At 39.5% G+C, this 13,084-nt stretch overlaps 1 protein-coding gene across 5 annotated transcripts in view; it reads right to left on the bottom strand.

Annotated features, from left to right (window-relative positions):
• palld (palladin, cytoskeletal associated protein) overlaps positions 1-13,084 on the bottom strand; it is a 67,473-nt gene that overhangs the window by 48,686 nt on the left and 5,703 nt on the right. Inside the window, exon 1 of one of the 5 annotated variants that reach the window (XM_082525551.1) lies at positions 2,090-2,126. The exons of the other annotated variants lie outside the window; for them this stretch is intronic. The gene's annotated coding sequence lies outside the window, so the exon portion shown is untranslated. Of the gene's footprint in view, positions 1-2,089; positions 2,127-13,084 lie in introns of those variants that run through there. 5 annotated transcript variants of the gene reach the window in all.

Below are 13,084 nucleotides of genomic sequence, written 5' to 3'. Positions count from 1 at the left end.
CTAGAGTATTTAAAAGTAGAATGGGAGAGAGAGCCTTCAGTTTTCAGGCCCCTCTTCTGTGGAACCAGCTTCTAGTTTGGATTCGGGAAACAGACACTATCTCTACTTTTAAGATTAGGCTTAAAACTTTCCTTTTTGCTAAAGCATATAGTTAGGGCTGGACCAGGTGACCCTGAATCCTCCCTTAGTTATGCTGCAATAGGTGTAGGCTGCCGGGGGATTCCCATGATGCATTGAGTTTTTCCTTTCCAGTCACCTTTCTCACTCACAATGTGTTAATAGACCTCTCTGCATTGAATCATATCTGTTATTAACCTCTGTCTCTCTTCCACAGCATGTCTTTATCCTGTCTTCTTTCTCTCACCCCAACCGGTCGCAGCAGGTGGCCCCGCCCCTCCCTGAGCCTGGTTCTGCCGGAGGTTTCTTCCTGTTAAAAGGGAGTTTTTCCTTCCCACTGTCGCCAAAGTGCTTGCTCATAGGGGGTCATATGGTTGTTGGGTTTTTCTCTGTATGTGTTATTGTACAATCTACTGTACAATATAAAGCGCCTTGAGGTGACTGCTGTTGTGATTTGGCGCTATATAAATAAAATTGAATTGAATTGAATTAAAAAATCAAAACCTCAAAGAAATTCTTTATCTTTCCTCATCTAAAATAGGATTTAGCATCTTTCAGGTCATTGTGTTGGGCAAGGTTTCAGTTTTAAGCTAAAGTGCTGTTGCCAACTTGGCAGCAGTGGGGAGGAAGAACTCCCTTGAGAGGACTGTTGTTCTGAATTGGTGCTATATAGATAAATATTACTAAACTGAACTAAATTAAATTGACATTAACGGTAACATTCCCCTTATTGCAGTGACAAATGTGTGAGAATGAGGCATGTTGTATAAAGTAAATAAAAGTAAATCAAATGTACTGATCATGTAAATACTTATGTGAGGCCATAACTTGTGAAATATTTATTCGGTTTATTGTTGGAGGGCTATTTTCAAGTAGTCAAAAAAAGTCTTTGTATATAATTGAAGCTGCGAAGGCAATAATTTTAAATGACATTCAGATTTGTTAAAGGATTTCTCAGAAACTCAGTGTTTATGCTTTAGTCAAAGCCAAAGTAAAGGATCATCTTCTATCTTGCAGCCTTTTTGTTTGAGTATTGTCATCTGGACTACAAAATAAGCACAACAGCTCAGTTTAAACGTTTTCCTGCGTGACTGAAGAACATGCATGTCTTGGTTAAAGATGATACATGGAGAAACCGAGCTTTACAAAGAAGCAAAAGGCCTCCATTGATGGAGCCTGGTTAATGATGGCACAGCATCAGGGGTCAAAGTTCACCGGAATATTCCAGCTAGAAGACAGCTGCAGTTGACAGTCAAAGCTCTGACCGGATGAAACGAATGATATTTTTCTCCAAGGAATTTTAACCAAGTCCATTAACTGGCATTGTCCACTGCAAGAGAGCAGAACTCAGTTTGGCTGTGCCAAGCAGGCAAATGGTTCAGTCTGAATCATCATTGTGAAATTCATACTGTGGGTAGCAGAAATAATAGATACTGAATGCTAACTGCATTTGTCAGTGCAGTAATTAATTGTTATAGTGACTGACGCGTGTGTCTGTTTGTGCGTGTTTACACATTCAGCTGAAATAGTGACGGACATTTGCAGCAGCTGAGCTACAAATGCACACACCTCAGCACTCAGGGGGATACCCCCCACCCCACCCCACACACACCCACACACATACTAACACATATTCCATCTAATTCTTTAAAGTGAGTAGCATCCCTAGAAAAAAATATGGATTGATATACATATGACACAAACAAAATCCGCAGTTTATCATGTGTTGTTTCAGAAAGCTACATTACTATTTTATTCAGTAAAAAGTTAGAAGTGTTCGTCTAGAAAACCCAAATTCTGATGAGTCTGTTACCCTTATTACAGTGATGCTCAATGAGGCTGAAGATCAAATCAAAGAAATTCATCACACAAGCTTGACTTCCATTTAATTGTAGCGACAGATGGCATCAAGGTTGTTTTTCAGACTTACCTGAGCTGCTGTGCTGTTCCCAGTTAGATAAATCAAACTTACACAGATTCCCTTGATCTTGAAGTTTTCACACAGTGCTTCTCCTCCTGACAGCGTGACACACACTGACACTCTCACACCAGGACAGCCACTCTGAGTCACGCAGTCATACAGACACACACACACAACACTCGGGCTGAGCGGAGGGCTGAGAGGGAGGGAGCAGCCCAGGCTGCCAAATTCCACACAAGACAGAAGAGCAGAAAAAATACATTTAAGACTCATTTAAAACACAAAAACTGCTTCACAGTTGGCCACATTGAATTCATTCATATAATTCCAGTGGTTGGTTGAAATGTCTCCATGTTTTTGTGTTCTCTACACCAAGGATAAATCCTACCCAAACCAATCAAACTCTCTGCCACTCTAAAGCCTTCAAAGCTGGATGCAGGTAAACTTCCTCTGATGAGAAACATTTTGTGGCCTAAAAGGATTTTAACAAGTAAACCCAGTCTTTTTTTGTTATGTATTTCTGGACTCTGTCACCCAAACAAAGAGCAAAACTTCTGCTCCTATACAGATCCCGGCCACAGTCTGCTGACCATCAAAAACACCACAGAGAGCACTGGGTTTAAGCCAAATGACCCTGCCACCATGGAAACCTCTGGGCCTCTGATCTGTGACTGCAGGAAGAGGGATATCATCAAAATAAAAGATGACAGTGCTGCAATACACAATACAGTGTGCCCCAAAAAGAGAGGACACTAACTATACTGACCATTACTTAATAAATCCCACATGCCAGAACTAAGCAGGCCACTTAAAAAGCCTTGTTAGGCCTGCACAAAAATAACTTGGATAAGTGAGGATCCAAATAGACCACTTTGAGTTGGCATCACCTGGCAAGTACAAGACAGATGGCTGTGGCTACTGCAAGCAGTGTGGGTACGTCATGATTTGTACACACCCATGCCGACACATACACACAATGAGACCATAATAATCTCAAATGCTCCTAGCTTCAAATTCACCTAGTTTGGCAAACATAAATGTGGTACTGGTGGTTTGTTTAGAGTCAACAGATTTATGTCTGATGCACTATCCACGGCAGAATGAAAGGGTGCGGTGTGCTTCGCTCTCTGCAGGGGCTCCACTCAGGCTTCAAGGCAGGCTGAACTTGTGATATTTTGGTCGCTGCCAGAAAGAGCCTACCAGTAGGACGTGGCAGGTGGGCTTGTTTGTGGTGCTTGTTACGAAGATGGTCTGCTCCTTACATGTTTACATATGAAATTTTACCGGATTACATGCAAATATACAATGAAAAGAACCTTGCCGGGAGACTGCATATATATAAATATATCTTATCAACATTATAGTATCAGTATTTTCATATTGGAAATGTTTTCTTGTGGTTTATAGCGTTAGAAAAGCAAGACAGAGGACTAGAGCCTTTAGCTGTCAGGCTCCTCGGTTTGGGTTTACAACAGTCACCCTCTCTGTACTTAAGGGAACATACTAGCAACCACAGTAAAGATTCACACTTATATAACTGGACAAGAGGGGAAAAAAGCTTTTTAAATTACATTTTGTGACAAAATTGCCTAAGTTTTAAAACTGTTTTTATTAGACTTGAGAGATACTAATCTGAACATTTTATGGCCCAGTAACTACTGCAACTAAAGATATGAATTTCTCACCATTCATTTAGACAGGGGTTCCAAAATAACTGCCCAAACTCAATCCAAAATAGCTGCCAGTTTACAAAAGTTGCTTCTGGAAAGACTGTGCTAATGGCTAGGGCTGGATTTGGTGACTCAAAACCATCTCCTAGTTGGCTGCTATAGACACAGGTAGCTTTATCTAACCCTTAACTTAAAGCAAATGGTGTTTTTCCAAGGTTTTTGGATTAATGTAGAGAATAAACCTTTAAGGGACAAAAAAGGTTATGACGTAGATTTTTTTATAAATTAATATAACTTTCACAAACACATTTAGCTACTTGTTAACAAATGACTTCGCAGGTAATGGCTTCAAAATTCAGAGTGGGATATCACTGGGTTATAAAGTGTAAAAAAACCTCTAACCAAAAACCCATTAAGAAGAAACGCTGACTGCTTAACTAACGGTTTAACTTTTATCACTTTCAACAGCAAAGATGAGACATTAAGCTTAAAAAAGTATCTAGCACTCATTCCTGATCTACTCTCGTCTGGTAGAAGACCTCCCATGATGCACTGAGCATCTCCATCCTGCTTTCCTCTCTTTTACTCACCATGGATTTATATGCAGGAATTCCACATCATTAGTTTTTTGTCATTTCTCTCTCCTAGTCTGTCCGACCCTTCGTGCTCCAAGTCGTTTTTTTCCTCGCTCACTGGTATCACTGAGCTTCGCTCTATGACGTTGTAGCATCTGTGATTTGGCATTATATAAGTAAAACTGAAAGAACTGAATGTCCTGTCCCTCTTGCACAACCTGCCATTATGTGGTTTGTGAAGGAACTTGTTCTAATTTGTAGTGATAAAATCTGAAAAGCACTGTTCTTCCCCCTAAGTGACTATACAACCTGGGTTAATGAGAAGACCGGGTTTTACAGTCTCTGGATGTTCCCATTAATTACTAGGTATCTGACAATAGCCCTCGCAGACCCACTGCTATTGTCTTACTGTATAGATGGCAAGAAATTTGCAAAATTAAGTCAACAACATAGCAGGCTGTATTCATAAACATCATATTATAAATCTCACATTATAAACATACAAACACAGGTTAACAAAGACACAAGGAAAAGCTTCCACACAAATCAGGAAATGTTAAATAATTTCCCATTCCTACCACAAACAACCAAACATGCGTATGCATTAAATCTGAGACTCACTTACACATTACGTCCTGTTTAAAAAGGTCTTGAAAGGGTCAGCTGACATCACAAAAATGTAGGCCATGCTGCCATGGCAACTCCTGTTTTTGCTCCAAGGAGACCAAATGACACTAACAAAAACAGAGGCTATGTCCTCTCATGATGTCATACTGTGATTGCAATAAATCGTCCAAACTTTCAAATAAATCCAGTATGAAAACCAACAAAAGTTACTTTCACAAGAGCCTAAAAATTAAACATATCAGCCATAAAAAATAAATGAGTACACATAATGTTGCCTGTACTTACAGGAAGTGGATCAGATGTCTAATTGGCCAGTTGTTATTGAGGTTACATATGTTTATGGCTTTTTCACATTTTTTTCTAAAACTAGTTATGGGTTAAAGTTACATTAATTGCAACTGGTGCGGTTCTGGAATTAAGGAAGTTAAGCAAAGTCTTTTCTCATGCGTTGACACCTATGGGAGTGCTTCTGTTAGTGCCTGTGCCATACTAAATTTCATTGATTTACAGAAGTTCTTTCATAACCGCAACTACTTATCTCCAACATCTGAGTAATTTCCGTTGAAGGCAAACCACGTAGTAGCTTGTGTCAGCACTAATTTTGGTATGTAGCACATATTTCTGGGAACAACCATTAGATATAGTTAATACCATATTCAAAGTACACTGAGCAGATGTGTTGTCATAAGTGTGGTTAAACAATGAGTCACCTACTGCAGTAGTTAAATCTTTTTTATCTAATGCCCCCACAGCAGCACTGTGAGATGGGCTGTAGAAAGTATAAGATGGATGTAGCTCCTCAGTCTGAAAAGTGGAGCTAGTGTGGAAGTGCATTAAACCCGCATTGTTTTTAATAGCCAGCGGGAGGCATTTTAAAATTGTATAGAAGCCCTCAGCTCACTTTCTCTATGACCTCAGTAAACACTTTCTGTTTATGAGTTTATGGGCTTAGTTGTTAAAATCAGATCATATTGAATAAAACGTAAAGTTTATTTTGCAAATTATGGCTCTACTTAGTTTCCAGAAAGACAAAAAGGCAATGGTGCTGGTTTCCAAATCAAATCCAACCCTCACTTGTCACTTCTTTTTTAAAACACCAAGGTGGCAATGGACTCTGATAACCAGCGAGTGACATGATTCTGGTTACTGCCAGCTTTTAAATTCAGTCTATAATATGGGCCTAGGAACCCCTTTGGGAACACAACCTTTCAAGTTAAAATATACATGTTTGAATTTGAATTTGAATTAATGTTAAGTTAGATTAAGACTGTTGCCATTAATCAGTCAATTATGGTTAGGCCCCAGTCACACAGGGCTAAAGACTGACTAGTAACCCCCTGGCAACCTTCAGTTGCTAGGGGAAAATATATAATTTTTATTGTTATTTCTATGGTTGCTAACAAATTGCCAAAAACCACCAAAAAACTGCCAACTACTCACTAACAGCCCTTTTCCTTGGACTTGGCTTTCAAAGAAGCGCACCCACAGCTGATGGGCCTTTTCTTGACCCAGTCTGCGGCAGCAGATCGTGTGGAGCGGAGAGTGAGGACCCAAAAGCTGACATTTGGAGGCAAAACTGGGTTTTAACAAAAAGCAGGCTGTTTATTAAGGCTGCATGAAAGCAAAGGGAGACTAAGGTAGTGGTAACTAAACTGGGCAAAACTAACACTAAGAACATGGAGGGAGAACTGACAAAGGAAGGAGGAAGACCGGGACGATGTGTACACTGAAGGATGATAAGGGAAGTGGAAACACATGGGAACACAACAAGAATGAATTAGACATAACGAGACGGGTAGCAAAACTGAACACGCTGAACACAGGATGGGAGACTGTCAAAATAAGACAGGAAGTACAAACACTGAGACCACGGCGAAGACCTGTGAACTTGACACAAGGAGGAACAAGGGAACAGGTAAGGGAGATGAAATACAGACAGAGGAAGCGTGAGGGAAAGAGGAACACACACAGAGAGGGAGAGGGAGCAAGAGACAAGATGGGCTGGGGAGACTACGGAGCCCCTAAAGACAGAACACAGAGATAAAGACTAAGACAGATGGGATAAACTTAAGCATGCATAGTTCAAACCTATTTTGTATGGCTATGTATCAAAATGGCTATGCTCATCTTTTATACTTTCTATAACTTTAACCCAGAGTTTGCAAATCTTTTTTGGAATTTTAATTACTTGTTTCAACTTTTTATTCTGACAAAAACATGTATTAGACTTACAAGTATCTAACAGTTTCAAACATTTTAATATAGCTTTTTAAGCTCCTTAAACATACTTGTTTCAAGTAATTTCAAGATTTTTTTCTTTATTTTTAATTATTGTCTTCTTACATATTTATTTATTTTGGGTGTCTGTTTTTTTCCTCTAACTATTAATTTTATTTATTTTTTTACTTGTTTATGTCAACTGAATTGATTTTTTTTTTTTAATTAATTGATGGAATTTGTCCACGTACCCCACTGGCTTTTTTGAAAATATGCCCTACGATACTGGTTGGGGGTCACTGACTGACTGTACAGTTTCATCTTTCACAAGAGTAACTCATAAAGTAAACCTCTGACCATCTGTAGACCAACTCAAGTAAATATACAAGAAATAATAAACAAATGATTCCTTTTTTACCACTCAGCCATGACCATGCAACAAAATTACAAACATACAAAAACATCTGCTTCCGTGACAAATCACCTTAGTATCACCATGAATATTTACAGCTCGAAAGCAAATTCTTAGCCACCCTGAGACACTCTGTGAGGGTGGGAGTATGAGGAAAGCTGATAAGATATTTCACAAACTGGATGCACATGAGTCAGAAGTGAAACACCCTGCAATTCTGCTGTGTTGAAAACTGAAAAAGAGTAGAAGACATTTGCCGGCGGAGCCAGTGGCTGAAGTTTTTGTCGACATGGTCTGAATGAACTCTGTAACCTTCTCTCTTCCCGACAAATTTATAGACTTAAATTTGAGCTCACATCAGTTGCACCGAGAGCCCGACATTAAACATCTTCCTCTTTTCCACCTCCCCTTTCCCTTGATATGAAACCAAATCCTGCAGACCCCCCGCTACAAGTGTCGCCCCCTATGATATCAATCTCAGGCTTAAACTGAAAAGGGTGGAGAGGCAGGGATATTTTATTCAAGTCACAGGAAAAAAAACAAACACGGAGAGACGAAGGAACGAAGATGCATATCTTGAGTTTCTGTGTAAGACAGTTTAACCTTCGCACAGCTGTTATCCTGTCACATGTACATGGGAAGGAAGACTTGAGCTTGTTTTTATGAGTCCCATTTGACCTCGTCTGCTCGTAAAACAGCCATCCCTGTGCAGACTGTTTTTCGCACAATACACTGCCAAGTGGACAGTACATGTACGCAAATTTTACAGTTTAAAGTACCGGCAGAGTCTGCTGCTATATCTGTACACATAATAACACTTTAGATGCACAAACTCTTATAAAAGCACGCACTAAATTCCACCACTTCAATATTGTCGGCGATCCATAATTGAATCGGGCTCAACTTCAAACGCAGCTCTTTGGCAGCCACACAGGAATCCAACATCCAGGAAAAATAACAGCCTAAAATATCTCATCAAAAGGCAGATTACTATAAGCTGAATCTAATGGCCATGCCTTATCAAGCATGATGAATAGTTGCGAGTCATTTAACAGGTGAACAGAGGAATGCAACCCGCTGCTTACTGTTCCACAGTCCAGCTGTGGAACAGACCCCGAGGCCCGGATGACTCAGAACTACAAATCTTACCTGAGAGCATAGACGCAGACAGCACCTAAGTGTCTAAGCAGAAAATGAAGTCCTTGTTACCGTCAGCAGACCTTTAGACCTGTCCCAAACGTGTGCTGTCAGTTTTGTTATATTATAGTGCAGAAGGAATTTTAAAGAATCAGAGGCTTAGTCTGAGTCTTCGTGTGTCACTGTCTATCGTAGACTTGATGGACTTGGTTAACGCTCATGGTAAGTGGATGCATGTTTAAAATGAGGTCAAGAGGCCTGCTAACATTAAAGGAGGAATAGAAGCTTCGGTACAGAGTTTAGATTTATGGAGTGTCCTCTGCCCATCCTCCTGCTGAACTTGTCTTGGATTACCATCCTCCTGCCGTGCATGACTGCTGCCTTTGTCCACAACAGACATGCTTCATATTAAATCTGGTATTCCACTTCTTCAACTGTCACTGATCCACTTATATAACTCCCTACAAATCTCACTCCACTCTCTTCGCATGTCTTATTTAACCCTTTCTGCAGTCATAGTTATTTTGGTGGTGATTTATTGACACTATTTAGGTTGCCCACATAATTGAAGCAGAATAAAAATATTCCTTCATTATTTTTTACAGTAAATCATTCTATCAAATGATTTTTCATGGTATTTACCGGTAAAGATTCACCTACAAAGCATAAAATGTGATTTCAACATGATACTGAAAGTGAGCCCAGAATCCTCCTAGCCTTGTTTATGCTTTATGCACCAAACTAAGATTATTAGATGTTTAACTTTTTGGGTTAAAAGTTAGATGTTTACCACCCCTATTCCACTGACTCAGGTTCAGATTTGTGGTCAGTCTAGAACCGGTTGAACATGGCTGTGTTCTCTAAATGGACAGAACTTAACTAACCCAACCACCAGCAGAAAGCTGAAGTGAATGTATGCATAATGTTACCATTGATAAAACCAAGAGATAATTGCCTCTATAAGTATTTGGACCACTGCGCTAATGTACTCAATGCAATACTTTTGTGAATTAAAGCTGAAACTCTGCACTTCAGTCACATTCTGATTCAGTCACTAATTCTAAAATCCACTGTGATGGAGTACAGATGCTTAAAAACAACTGCTTAGATGCTGAGAAACTTAAAAACAACTACCATTGTGCAAATTCTTATGGAATTAACTGTGTATTAAAAACACATGTTACAAGCAAGACAGACCTGGTATGTGTCCATGACTCAAGCAAGCATCTATAACTGGATTAAAAAGATATCTGTGAATTTCACGACTATTTGTCACAAGCAGTGACAGTGACTCAGAAAAAGTCTCACCTTGTTGTGTGAAATCTCACACTCTGTCTCTAAGCCAGTTGAGGGCCAGAGGTACCGTCTAAGCGTGAATACTGCTGACGTCCATCAGAATTGTTTTACTTCTGTTATTTCAACAAGTTCATGTACATAATCTGTATTAGCCCAGATTTGAAAATGGAAGAATTAGTGGAAAAAGGTGTGTATATAGTCTTCTATGTCTGTGATATAGATTACACGAAAGCTGCTTTGTCTATTTATGGTTGCAACACAAAACTCTCTGGCAGTCTGCACTGGAAAAACTCAAATGTTCTTGGGTCTTGAATACATCTTTGCACACATATAACGCATAGTCATGAACACAGTTCAGTTGTCAGTATGGTGAGAACAGAATAATACGTCAAACTGACGATCTCACATCAACTTGCAAGATCTCCATTCAGAAAAGGTAAAGTCCCACCTTCCTAAATGTTTTCATGTTCCAGGAATGTTGCCGTAAAATAGTTCCCGTATCGTATTAAGTTAGAGCCTTACACCCACTCCAGGTTCTCTCATTATTTGGAGTTTAAATATGAATGACATCATGCTCTCCAAATGTTTTCTTAAAAAAGCGCAGGTATAAAAATACCAGTGCTTTTCCCTTTCCACTCCTCCTGCAGAGATCAATTGAGTCCATGAGGGAGAATTTAAAGTTATGGCTTTCCAGAAACAGGCCAAACAGTCAGCATTACAGTGGGACTACGTCATGAGTCAGCAGTGGGTCACCTGCTATGACCTCATTGCCAAGTCTGTTCCACAAAACATGGGAGGAAGGGCTACTGTTGCTGTTTGCTGGTATGATAACTACTTCTACAACAAGTAGCTGGTATCCCAGCTTGAATCTTTCATGTATGTCTGCCAGAAAGTGTAAGAAATTCAGTGTCAAATGGAAAAAACAACAGCCAAATCCAGAAGTTTAGCTAAAAACAAACCAGACTCACTTTAATAATGACAAATGATGATGACCACCTTTTTCTTAACATGTAATAGTGCAGTCATTGTCCCGTTTTGTCACAAATGCTAAATTTAAATACCTGGGGGTGAGGGGGACAAAAGACAAACTGTGGAAGAGAGATTAATAATGCCAGAGTTAAATAATAAAGTAACTTTTTGTACTTCTACTTCTACGGTTACAGAGTTTGCAAATTTAAGTAACCAAAATATATTGAGGATATATTTTAACACAGCTCACATATAACCTGACAGTGCAAACAAACCACCATTAATAAAAAGAAAAATAACTACAATGAAAAATACTTTGCAGAATATTTTTTAATGTGAAAAGGTAACAGGAAGTAGAAAGCAGGCAACACCTTGTGTTTGTCAATTTTGGCTGTGGGAGAATATACATTTTTTTTTATCAAGCGGTTTGGTTCCTGAACTTCACTGAAACATGACTATTTAAAAAGCGACTATCACAAAGATTGACTGAATCACAATTATATATGACTGAAAATAAAGCGACACATAGTAGGTCAACTTTCATAGATGCTTTTGTGAGTATTTGGCCTTTTATGCCTTGACAACAAATTCCACCATCATTCAATAAAGTTTTGCCTCTTCTTGACGTTGGAGTGTCTTCTTGATGCTGCCTAGTGTAGATGTCTTAGCCAAATTCTTCCACAGCCTCTCAGCTTCCAAAAGTTTCCCCTGCGGTTTTGTGTATTTGGCTGAAACCAAGACGCCAAGGCTGGTCTCTACCCTCACATCTCTCCTCATTCAGCTCCAAGTGAAGTTTTGAAGTGCCTTGTTTGCACAGCATGCAGTTAGAGTAATGACATGAAAGAACAACAAGGCACGACACAATGGGAGATGGATTTTCTCTGTCACTTTTATAGTACACTGAAATAGCGAGACATCAGTTAGCAGCCACCTGCGGCGTGTTGGATGTTTCACACAATGAGACCTCACACTATCAATTTAGTGTTGAAATGCTCTCTTTAATAACACACAGGGGGCTTGGACAGACTGAATACATTGCCTAATTCTTCATGCCAAGAGCCAATCTAAACCCCCCCAAAACAGAGACTTGAAGAAGCCAAAATGACCTCACACTGAAAAAATGTGCAGGTTCGCATGGATGTAACTAACATGCACACAAATACTAGAAATGCATCATTAAAAGCTGGGCATTACATAAAACACTGTGAGTGAGGAGACTGAGGGCATGCTGAAGAATACCAGGCACTCAGCACCGTAAGATTCTCTGACCGAGACGAATTGTGGTTGACCACAAAAGACCGCGCCCAGAAACCAGGAATGCCTTCCAAAATGCTGGCATCAGCACATCCAGCACCAACTCATTAGCCTGAGAGAACGCGGAGGTGAAGAGGTGCATCACCTGCTCGAATTGGCAATTGCATCAAAGGCGCTGCCTGTGGGAAATGAACACTAAGTAGAAACGAGGCATTTGAATTCAACCTTTCAGGAATCTTTTTTTTTTAAACCTGTGCAACTATGCAACAGTAACCAAACATCAAAGAAATGCCTTGCAATACATTAAAAAAAATCATAGGTTTCATGAAAAAACTTTTCCTTTTTACTCTTTAACTCAGACGAGCAACAGTCTTTAGAGGCCATATAGTTCCATATGTTCATCACATATAACTAGACTTGCAGCACAAAAATCTTTGTCTTTGCAGTTTCACCTTTTAAGCAGCTGCTTAAATATCTTTCACACTTACAGATGAAGATGCATGTCTGTTTTGAATGGTAAACAACTTGCTGCCATCTAGTGTTCACATTCAGTATCCAACACAGGAAGTGATAGCCCTTGTGCATCGATTATACTGACTGCTTCTCACTTCAAGAGCAAAAAATCAGTAAGAAAACCTGCTGCTAGGATCTGCACTCACCTGCAGAATTTTCCAACTTATTACGTCACAACAACAACTCAGTTTGTTTTCTATGGCACAAATATCATAATCTTTCTGTAATGTTACAGTGGAAAGGTAAGAGTGAAATAAGTCTGTTGTTTTCCACTCTTCTCTGTTTGTTGTATTTGTTATATAATGGAGCTACCGCCGGTGTGTCTGGACTCTCCTGTTTCCCTACACACTACCTTCATATTTCCCAAAAAGGTGTT

Source organism: Aulonocara stuartgranti (assembly GCF_965226115.1).
Source record: "Aulonocara stuartgranti genome assembly, chromosome: 23".
Classification (NCBI taxonomy): Eukaryota; Metazoa; Chordata; class Actinopteri; order Cichliformes; family Cichlidae; genus Aulonocara; species Aulonocara stuartgranti.
Note: the sequence above shows the minus strand (reverse complement) of the source record. Positions and strands in the feature narration are given on the sequence as shown.